Below are 8836 nucleotides of genomic sequence, written 5' to 3'. Positions count from 1 at the left end.
TGGTGTAATAATTCTATAACCCAGAACTTCTTTGTCACAATTTCTAGAGTAATCTTATAGCCTTGAAAACAAGCATATTCCATTATAACTAGCACAACGTGTGGCACATGGTAATCTTGAAAATAAACACTAAATGGGTGGGTGGAGGAATAAAAGCATGGTTATTTATGTCTGTGACTTTGGTGACTTATACTTGTATCTGCTCACCTGACAGAAAGGCTTGATCTCTTTTCCTTCTCTTCTCTTCTCTTCTTTTCTTTTTTCTTTTTTTTTGTACCAGAGATCGAACCCTTGGGTGCTTAACCACTGAGCCACATCCTCAGGGATGTGGGGATTTTTTTATATTTTATTTTGAGACGGGGTTTTGATAAGTTGCTGAGGCTGGCTTTTAACTCATAATCCTCCTGCCTCAGCCTCCTAGGATTAAACATGCATCACCATGAAGATATCTGCTCTTTCTTATAAATGGGATGTATCAATTAAATCATTGATAAAAAAAGGGCTTTTGAAACTTTACCGATATTCCATAAAAGTAAATGTTCATTATTATTGCTGCCTTAGTGGAATAAGGATTTGAGTTTGAGTTTTGTTTCTTCTTAGTCTACTTTTTATTTCCTAATATAATTATTAATCGTTGCTTTTTCAGTTTTCTTATAAATTCTCTCCCCACATGTTCCATATCTCAATTTAAAAGATTTTAAGGAAAAACTGCAGATAGCTTTAGGAATGCTGAAATTTCTAGAATTTTGAATAGAAGTCACATTATGAAAATTAAAGAGGAATTACCTTGATTTTCTTTATTAGTAGAATTTTGAATAGAAAACCATCCATTTCATTCTACTTGTCAATATGCTTCCCTAGAAACTGTGGAAATTAGGCTTTCTCAGAAATACAACTGATGAGATTTTGACTATTCTCCAGTTGCATGAACTGTCAATTATGAATGGTTTTGCAATATGACTAGAGCAAAATTATGCATGTGTGCTACTCAGGTGATAGGAGTGGTAGCTATATGGAACTTCAGAAATCTTGTTATATTAATCTTCCAACTAAAAAAAAGAACAAACATGCAAAAATATAAATCTGATGTGAATGTGAATATTGTAATAATATTATAATATTTCATATGTCATATAAAAATTATAGGTGTCCAGAACAATTAATGATACATGAATATGTTTGGCAGTTAAGTGTTCACATTCTACAGGTAGTCATTTTGGTAGGAGAATAATGGATCTCTGGAGAGGTAAGATATTTCATATCATTCATAAATATCTTGGTCATTTGTTGGTTACTGAAAATAAAATATTGTGAGGATTGTATCATTCTTACAAACCAACCAGATAATTCAGTTTTTAAACATATCAAACTCACATCATGAACACAAACTGTCTGATTCAGTGACTAAGTACATCATTTTTCAGGCATATGTTTGCTGAATGAAGATACAGTTTTATCTTTCAATACCAGATACTGAATTTCAGTAACAAAGTTTTCAATAATTAGTACAATTGTCCCTGTATCTTGAAAGGTTCCAAATTGTCATTACTAGATGAAATCATATGTTATGAAGAAATGTTCTAAAATTCAGTTTGTGTGGATTTTATTAATATTTTTAATATATTTAGATTAGCCAACAATGAACATTGAGGACATAAACTATATTCTGTGTATTTTTATAACTTTTTTTGTTTATAATAGGTGCTAAATACATAAATTGTACATCAACTGTAATATTCTTTGTCAATTAGTGAGAACTTTATTGAAAGTAAGAGAAATAATTGAAATGAGCCTGAGAATAAATGAGAATTTATAGTTTATATTAATGAACTTTCCAAAAACTTGTATTCAGGCAGTACTGATTGAGGACTTAATATTGCAGGGTCATCTCTCTCTCTGTCACTGATATATATGAGACAGAGAAATATGTGTCTATGTATGCACATATAATTTATATAGAGAAAAATATTATGTTTATCTGTTAACATTATCAATTCTGATTATATCTTTTTGGCTTAATTCTTTCCCACTGTATACACATTTTCTCCAAAGCTCAGAGAATATGGCCACAGACAACTGTGCAACTCCAGGTGTCAGAGAAGGAATTTTAATGGTTTAGTTTGTCTACATATTCATCCCTGAACCACTCACTGCAGTTAGGGAGATGGGAGTCCCTGTTGGTTTTCAAGTTCGTCATCACTTAGTATTAACACTCTTTCAGATTTTATCTGTTGTAATGTGTTTGCAGTGCTTATATATTTTTTAAACACAAGGAATGCAGAATGAATGTTCTTTTTGGGTTCTTAGATTAATCTATTAATCTAAGATATTAATCTAAGAGATCTCTTTGATACCTTAGATCCTCTCTCTCTCTCTCTCTCTCTCTCTCTCTCTCTCTCTATATATATATATATATATATATATATATATATATATAATATATTTTGTACTGGGGATTGAACTCAGGGGTGCTTAACCACTAAGTTACATCCACAGCCCTTTTTATGTTTTATTTAGAGCCAGGGCCTTGCTAAGTTGCTTAGGGCCTTGCTAAGTTTGCTGAGGCTAGTTTTGAACTTGAGGACCTCCTACATTAGCACTATGAATTATTTTGATAGAGTGCCTAGTGTTGTATCTACCCTGCATTCCTAAGGTGAACCGTATTCAATCATAGTAAGTTATCCTTTGATTGTTGAATTTTCTTTTCCAGAATTTTAGTCAGGGTCTTACATCTCTGTTCAGAAGTGAAATTAAGCTTTTTTGAATTATAATCATCAGAATTTGTTATGTGTGTTACATTGACTTTGTAAAATACATTGGGTGGCTATCTTAAAAGTTAAAAAACAAACCCATATACACACAGAAAAACAACAACAGAACTTAGTTCAGTCATCTAGCTGTGGATTATCTTTGGAGATACCAGATTTAGTCTTAAAATATTCATACTTAGAATGATGGCAGAACCCAAAGCTGTTCTGATGATATAAATCTTTCTTCCAGTATGGGCTTGAATAACACTGTTTAGGTAGGTCTTGGGCAATACAGGCATTGGTCACTTTGTTGAAGGCGAGTGGAAAGAGCGTGCCATGTATACTGAGGAAAAAAGGAGTAGGAAGGACCTAATTAGGTATCCTAATTTCCTGCACTTAAAAGACTTTTCAGATGATAGGCAGCCCTCAAATTTATGAAGTTTCTATGAACCTATGGGCTGTCCTGAAAGCCTATATTTGGGTGTTTAAAATAATATTTACCTATATATTTTATTCAATATTATATATATTCAAATACACCCAGGGTATCTTTTGGCAACTTTTAAAAGTAATGACATCATAGAGTTCTTATGAACTTATGTGTGTTTATCAGTATAAGCCACTCAGAAAGCAGAGTCACAAGTTTGGGAAGAATCAAAGTTTATCATTTGTACAGTCTCTGTGGGAAGACTCCTGAGAACTGCAGATCAAAACCCAAGTCAGAGTTTTGACTTTTCCAATTATGAAGAAATGACTGTGTCATCCTGGTGTGTGCCCTTGAAAGACACATTTCCAGAGACACACACCTCATATTCTTTAGGGGACCCAACAGGGCAAGGCGCTCAGTGATGGCAAATACCCAGTGGCCATGTTTCTGGACTGATAGCCCATAGTCTTGCTCTTCACCTCTTTTGTGTCTTAGAGTGACTTATTTCCTTCAGTCTTTTTGACCTGCTTTCTTGTAGCTGCCTTACAGGGAAATGTGAAGGAGGGAGAATAATTTGAAATCATAGAGTCTTTGGTGAAGAAATATGTCCCTATGTTTGTATGTTAACTATAGCACTATGATTTCTTACATTTAATATTCTAAGATTTTGGGATATAGTAATCTTTTTATTACTTAATATGTATGAGAAGGTTATAACTAATAACTATTTTTTAGATTTGCTGCCTGGTATATAATGTATTTCAATAAATAATATTTATAGTGAATATAAGAAAGAATGTTATCAATAATTTCATAATCTATCAAATAACCTAGTTATGTGACCTGAAATAATGTATTCAAAACTAGAATAATAACTAATACATATTCTATATAGATAACTTTATGGATGTTGTTATTTTTCTCATTTATCTTTTAAAATTATTTTTGATCCATTATTATTATTATATTTTTTGTGGGTACCAGGGATTGAACTCAGAGGCACTCTACCACTGAGCCACATCCCCGGTCATATTTTGTATTTTTATTTAGAGACAGGATCTCACTAAGTTACTTAAGGCTTCACTAAACTGCTAAGGCTGGCTTTGAACTCTATCCTCCTGTCTCAGCCTTCTGAGCTGCTGGAATTATAGGCATGTACCACGGCACCTGGCACACTATCATTTTTTTATTCCTGCTGTCTCTTCTCCCCTTTCAGACACATGTGTGCAAATATACACACATATGTATGTGTATATGTATATGTGTGTGTATATGAAATTATAAATATGTATACTCTTTCAATGTCCCATGTGTTTCTTTATAATCCACCTCTTTATTAATCTCTGCCCTGGTTTAAATATGTATTGGAAACTTAATCTTTAATGCAACGGTATTGGAAGGTGGGACCTAATGAAAGGTGATAGGTCACAAGGGTGAGTGAATGAATTATTTCCATTATTACTGGAGTGAGTTCTTTACAGAAGACAAAAGAGACTCTTTTGCTATCTTTTGCCATTTCTTTGCCCTTCTGCCATGGGATAGCACAGCATGAAAGTTCTAATGGACATGCAAGTCCCCTGATCTTTGACTTCTCAGCCTCCAGACCCATAATCCTATCATTTTAGTTCATTAGAAATAGTCTGTGCTATTCTGTTTTATGTTTGGGTAGGGTTCCAGGGATTGAACTCAGGGGCATTCAACCACTGAGCCATATTCCCAGCCCTATTTTGTATTTTACTTAGAGACAGGGTCTCACTCAGTTCCTTAGTGCTTCACTTTTGCTGAGGCTGGCTTTGAACTCATGATCTTCCTGCATCAGGCTCCTGAGCTGCTGGGATTACAGGCATGTGCCACCACACCTGGTGGTATTCTGTTTTAACAGCCCTAAAAGGACTAAAACAGTCTCTTCCATTTCTTGCTTCTCCTTTTATTCTCTCCTCCTTTTCATTTTTTGTTCCTATGCCCCTCCCTCAAATCCATATATTTCTTCTTGGATTTCTTTCATTCTTTTCCCACACAATTATTGATTCTTTCCTCCTTCATGTTTCTCTTAGCCTGTTTTGTGTGACTATAACAGAATATCATATACTGGTGAATTATAAAGAAAATAAATTTGTTTCTCCAGATCTAGAGGACAGAAAACTCAACTTCAGGATGCTAGCATCTGATGAGGGCTTTCTTGCTATATCATAATATGGCAGAGGGCATCACATGGTGAGAGGTCATGTAAGAGAGCAACAGGGTGGGAAAAAAAGAGAAGAGAAGAGAAGAGAAGAGAAGAGAGAGAGAGAGAGAGAGAGAGAGAGAGAGCGCGCTCTCTTTTGCTACTCCCAGGTTAACTCATTCACTTCCATTAATCCTTTCAGGAGAGCATTATCCTCACAACCTAATTGCCTCTTAGAAGCTGGACTTCTCAACATTATCACAAGAGTCATTAATTTAAAAAAAATATTTTTTAGTTGTAGATGGACATATTATATTTATTTTATTTACTTATTTTTATGTAGTGCTGAGGATTAAACCCAGTGCCTCACACTTGCTAGGCAAGTACACTACCACTGAGCCACAATCCTAGCCCAAGAGTCATTAATTTTTTTAAATATTTATTTTTTAGTTGGACACAATATCTTTATTAATATATTTTTATATGGTGCTGAGGATCGAACCCAGGGCCTCTCACTTGCTAGGCGAGCACTCTACCACTGAGCCACAGCCCCAGCCCCCCAAGAGTCATTAATTTTAACATGATTTCAGGAGGGGCATTTAGACCAAAGCATTCTCCACTATTGCCATATGCTCTTCCACACTTTTTCCCATAGCAGAAACATACACACACAATCTGCATCTAAACTCCTGTTCCCTCTACCCCATATTTTTTTCTTGCCTTCTTCAACTCAAGGTAACATATTTCCTTCTCTTGATATCTTTTCTAGGTTTCTGAGATTATTTCAGTCTCTTTCAGGATTTCTTTTTTTTCCCTATTTTTCTGTCTTCTTCCTTGTTTTTCTGCTTCTATGTAGTGTCCCTCTGAGTCTCTCATTTTTCTCTCTGTTTGAGTCTCTGTGCTTTAGTTGTGCCATTTCCTTTTGTTCTAATGCATTTCCCTCTCTCCCTGTAAACTTCTTCAAAAAGTCTGTATTTATCAAGGTCTCTTGGTGGCCTGTGATGATCTCCTAGGAAAAATAATTTACCCCTTTGTGTTTCTCAGCACTAGTTAATATCTCCACAAGCACATTTATCAGAATATATCACTTACTTCTGAGTGTTAGGTAGAGTGATTGTGGCTATGGCATGGGACAGTGCTTGGCAAAGAGCAAATGTGGATTTGAATCCTGGTATAGGACTTGAATCCTATACCAGTTAGACAAGTGGCTATACTTCTTTGGGCCTATTTCCCTAATTGGCAGTTTAAGGTGAATCATATAATTTATTGTCCAAACAGAGGAAATATTAGTTAGAGTAAAATAGGGTTCTAAAAATACTTTAAGTAGTAGTTGGAAACATTTATGTAGTGACAAACAAATTGGCTTTATTAATGAACTTGTAAAATAGGGATTTTCTCTTATTTTGGGGGGGGGTTGTTGTTTTTTGATACTGAGGTGCTCTACCAGTGAGCTACATCTCCAGTCTTTTTTTGTCATGGAATTGAAACCCAGGTATGCTATACTCCTGAGCTATATACCCAACCCTTCTAAAAATTTTAAAATTTGAGACAGGTTCTCCCTAAATTGCTGGGGCTGGTCCCTAAATTGCTGGGGCTGGTGATTCTTCTGCCTCCACCACTCCAGTCACTGGAATTACAGGTGTGCAGTATCACACCTGGCCTAAATTTTTTGAGCAGTTTTATTATAGAAAAATTGAGCATTAAAGTACAAAGTTCCCGTATAACTTTTCCATTCCCCCTCCCTATAATTGTTTGGATCTGGAAGACCCCCCCCCAAAAAAAAACCCAACAACCTCATATTTTCAAAGTTGATCCCCAAAGCAGCAAGGCTCAGAGGTGGGACTTTTAGGCAATAATTGAATCATGGGGGCTCTGACCTCATTACTGTATTAATCTAGATAGCCAAATTGACTCCTGGGAGGTAGGATCTAGTTGGAGGAAGTAGGTCACTGGGAGTGTGCCCTGGAAGGCTTTATCTTCTCCTGGCCCCTTTTCTCTGATTCCTGGCTGCCATGAGGTGACCACTTTCCTTCGCCATACCCCACTGCCATGACGTTTCTAACTTGGAGCTGGGCAGCTATGGACAGAATCCTCGGAAACCATGAGCCTAAATAAATCTTTCTTCCTCTAAGTTGTTCTTGTCAGGTATTTTGGTCACAGTGATGAAAAGCTAACACACTGGAAAACCTGACTAACCCACCCACCTAACTGCATAGGCAATTTTTGCAATTATTATTAACCTGTTACATTAGTGTGGAACATTTGTTACAATCGATTAACCAATACTGATACATTATTTACTAAAACCCATAGCTGGTTTTTTTTATTTGTTTTTCACAGTTTTGACAAATGTATAATATCATGTATCCATCATGATAGTATTACATAGAATAATTACATTGCCCTAAATGTACCCTGTGTTCAACCTATTCATCCCTCACTCCCTCCCTTTAGACCTCTGGTAAGTGCTATTTTGCTGTCTTTATAGTTTTGCCTTTTCCAGAATGTCATATAGTTGGATTCACACAGCATGTAGCCTTTCAGACTGACTGCTTTCACTTAGCAGTATACATCTAAGTTTCCTTGAGGTCTTTTCTAGGCTTGATAGCTCATTTCTTTTTATCACGGAATAGTATTCCATTGTATGGGTGTGCTACAGTTTGTTTATCATTTCATGTGTTGGGGGATATCTGGATTGCTTCTAAGGTTTGGTGATCATGAATAAAGCTTCTATAAATATTTGTCTGCAAGTTTTTGTGTGGAGGTAAGTTTTCAACTCATTGAGTAACTACAAAGGAGTATAATCACTAAATAGTGTGGTAAGACTTTATTTAGCAAGAAATTGCCAGAATATCTTCCAAAGTATCTGTATAGTTTTGTATTTTCTCTAGCAGTGAATGGGAGTTCTTGTTGCTCCCCATCCTCACCAGCTTGTAGTGGTATTAGTATTTTTGAATTTAGATGTTCTATCATAGTAATATCTCCTTATTGTTTTAATGTGCAATTGCATAATAATCTATGGTGGAAAGCATTTTTGATATGCTTATTGGCATTCTATATAGCTTCTTTCATGATGGGTCTGTTCAAATCCTTTCTTCATTTTTATTTGGGTTATTTGTCTTCTTATTATTGAGTTTCAACAGTTCTTTGTGTATTCCAGATACCATTCCATTTTCAGATATGTCTTGCAAATATTTTCTCCTAATCTGTGGCTTGTTCTTTAAATCCCATAACAGTGTTTTTTCAGAGTGCAGTTTTTAATTTTAATGAAGGATGGTTCACCATTTTTTAGTGGATTGTATGTGCTTTTATTTTATTGTAGTTGTATGGATGAAACCCAGTGTACTCTATGACTGAACTACATCAAAATTAACATTAAATTAATATTCAATAATTTTAAAAAAATTTTGAGACAGGGTCTTATTAAGTTTTCAAGGTTGGCTTTGTAATTGTGATCCTCTTGCTTCAGCCTCCCCAGTTGCTGGGATCATAAGT

General features: G+C 35.3%; 1 non-coding gene across 1 annotated transcript; it reads right to left on the bottom strand.

Annotated features, from left to right (window-relative positions):
* Positions 1 to 5822: 5822 nt before the first annotated feature.
* On the bottom strand, positions 5823 to 5895 carry Trnaa-agc (transfer RNA alanine (anticodon AGC)). Its single transcript has one exon. It is a non-coding gene; the product is annotated as a tRNA-Ala (tRNA).
* Between the last annotated feature and the right edge of the window lie 2941 nt (positions 5896 to 8836).

The sequence above is a fragment of the Ictidomys tridecemlineatus genome, chromosome X (genome assembly GCF_052094955.1).
Source record: "Ictidomys tridecemlineatus isolate mIctTri1 chromosome X, mIctTri1.hap1, whole genome shotgun sequence".
Taxonomy (NCBI): domain Eukaryota; kingdom Metazoa; phylum Chordata; class Mammalia; order Rodentia; family Sciuridae; genus Ictidomys; species Ictidomys tridecemlineatus.
The sequence above is the reverse complement of the archived record's forward strand: the minus strand, read 5'-3'. Positions and strand labels throughout refer to the sequence as shown.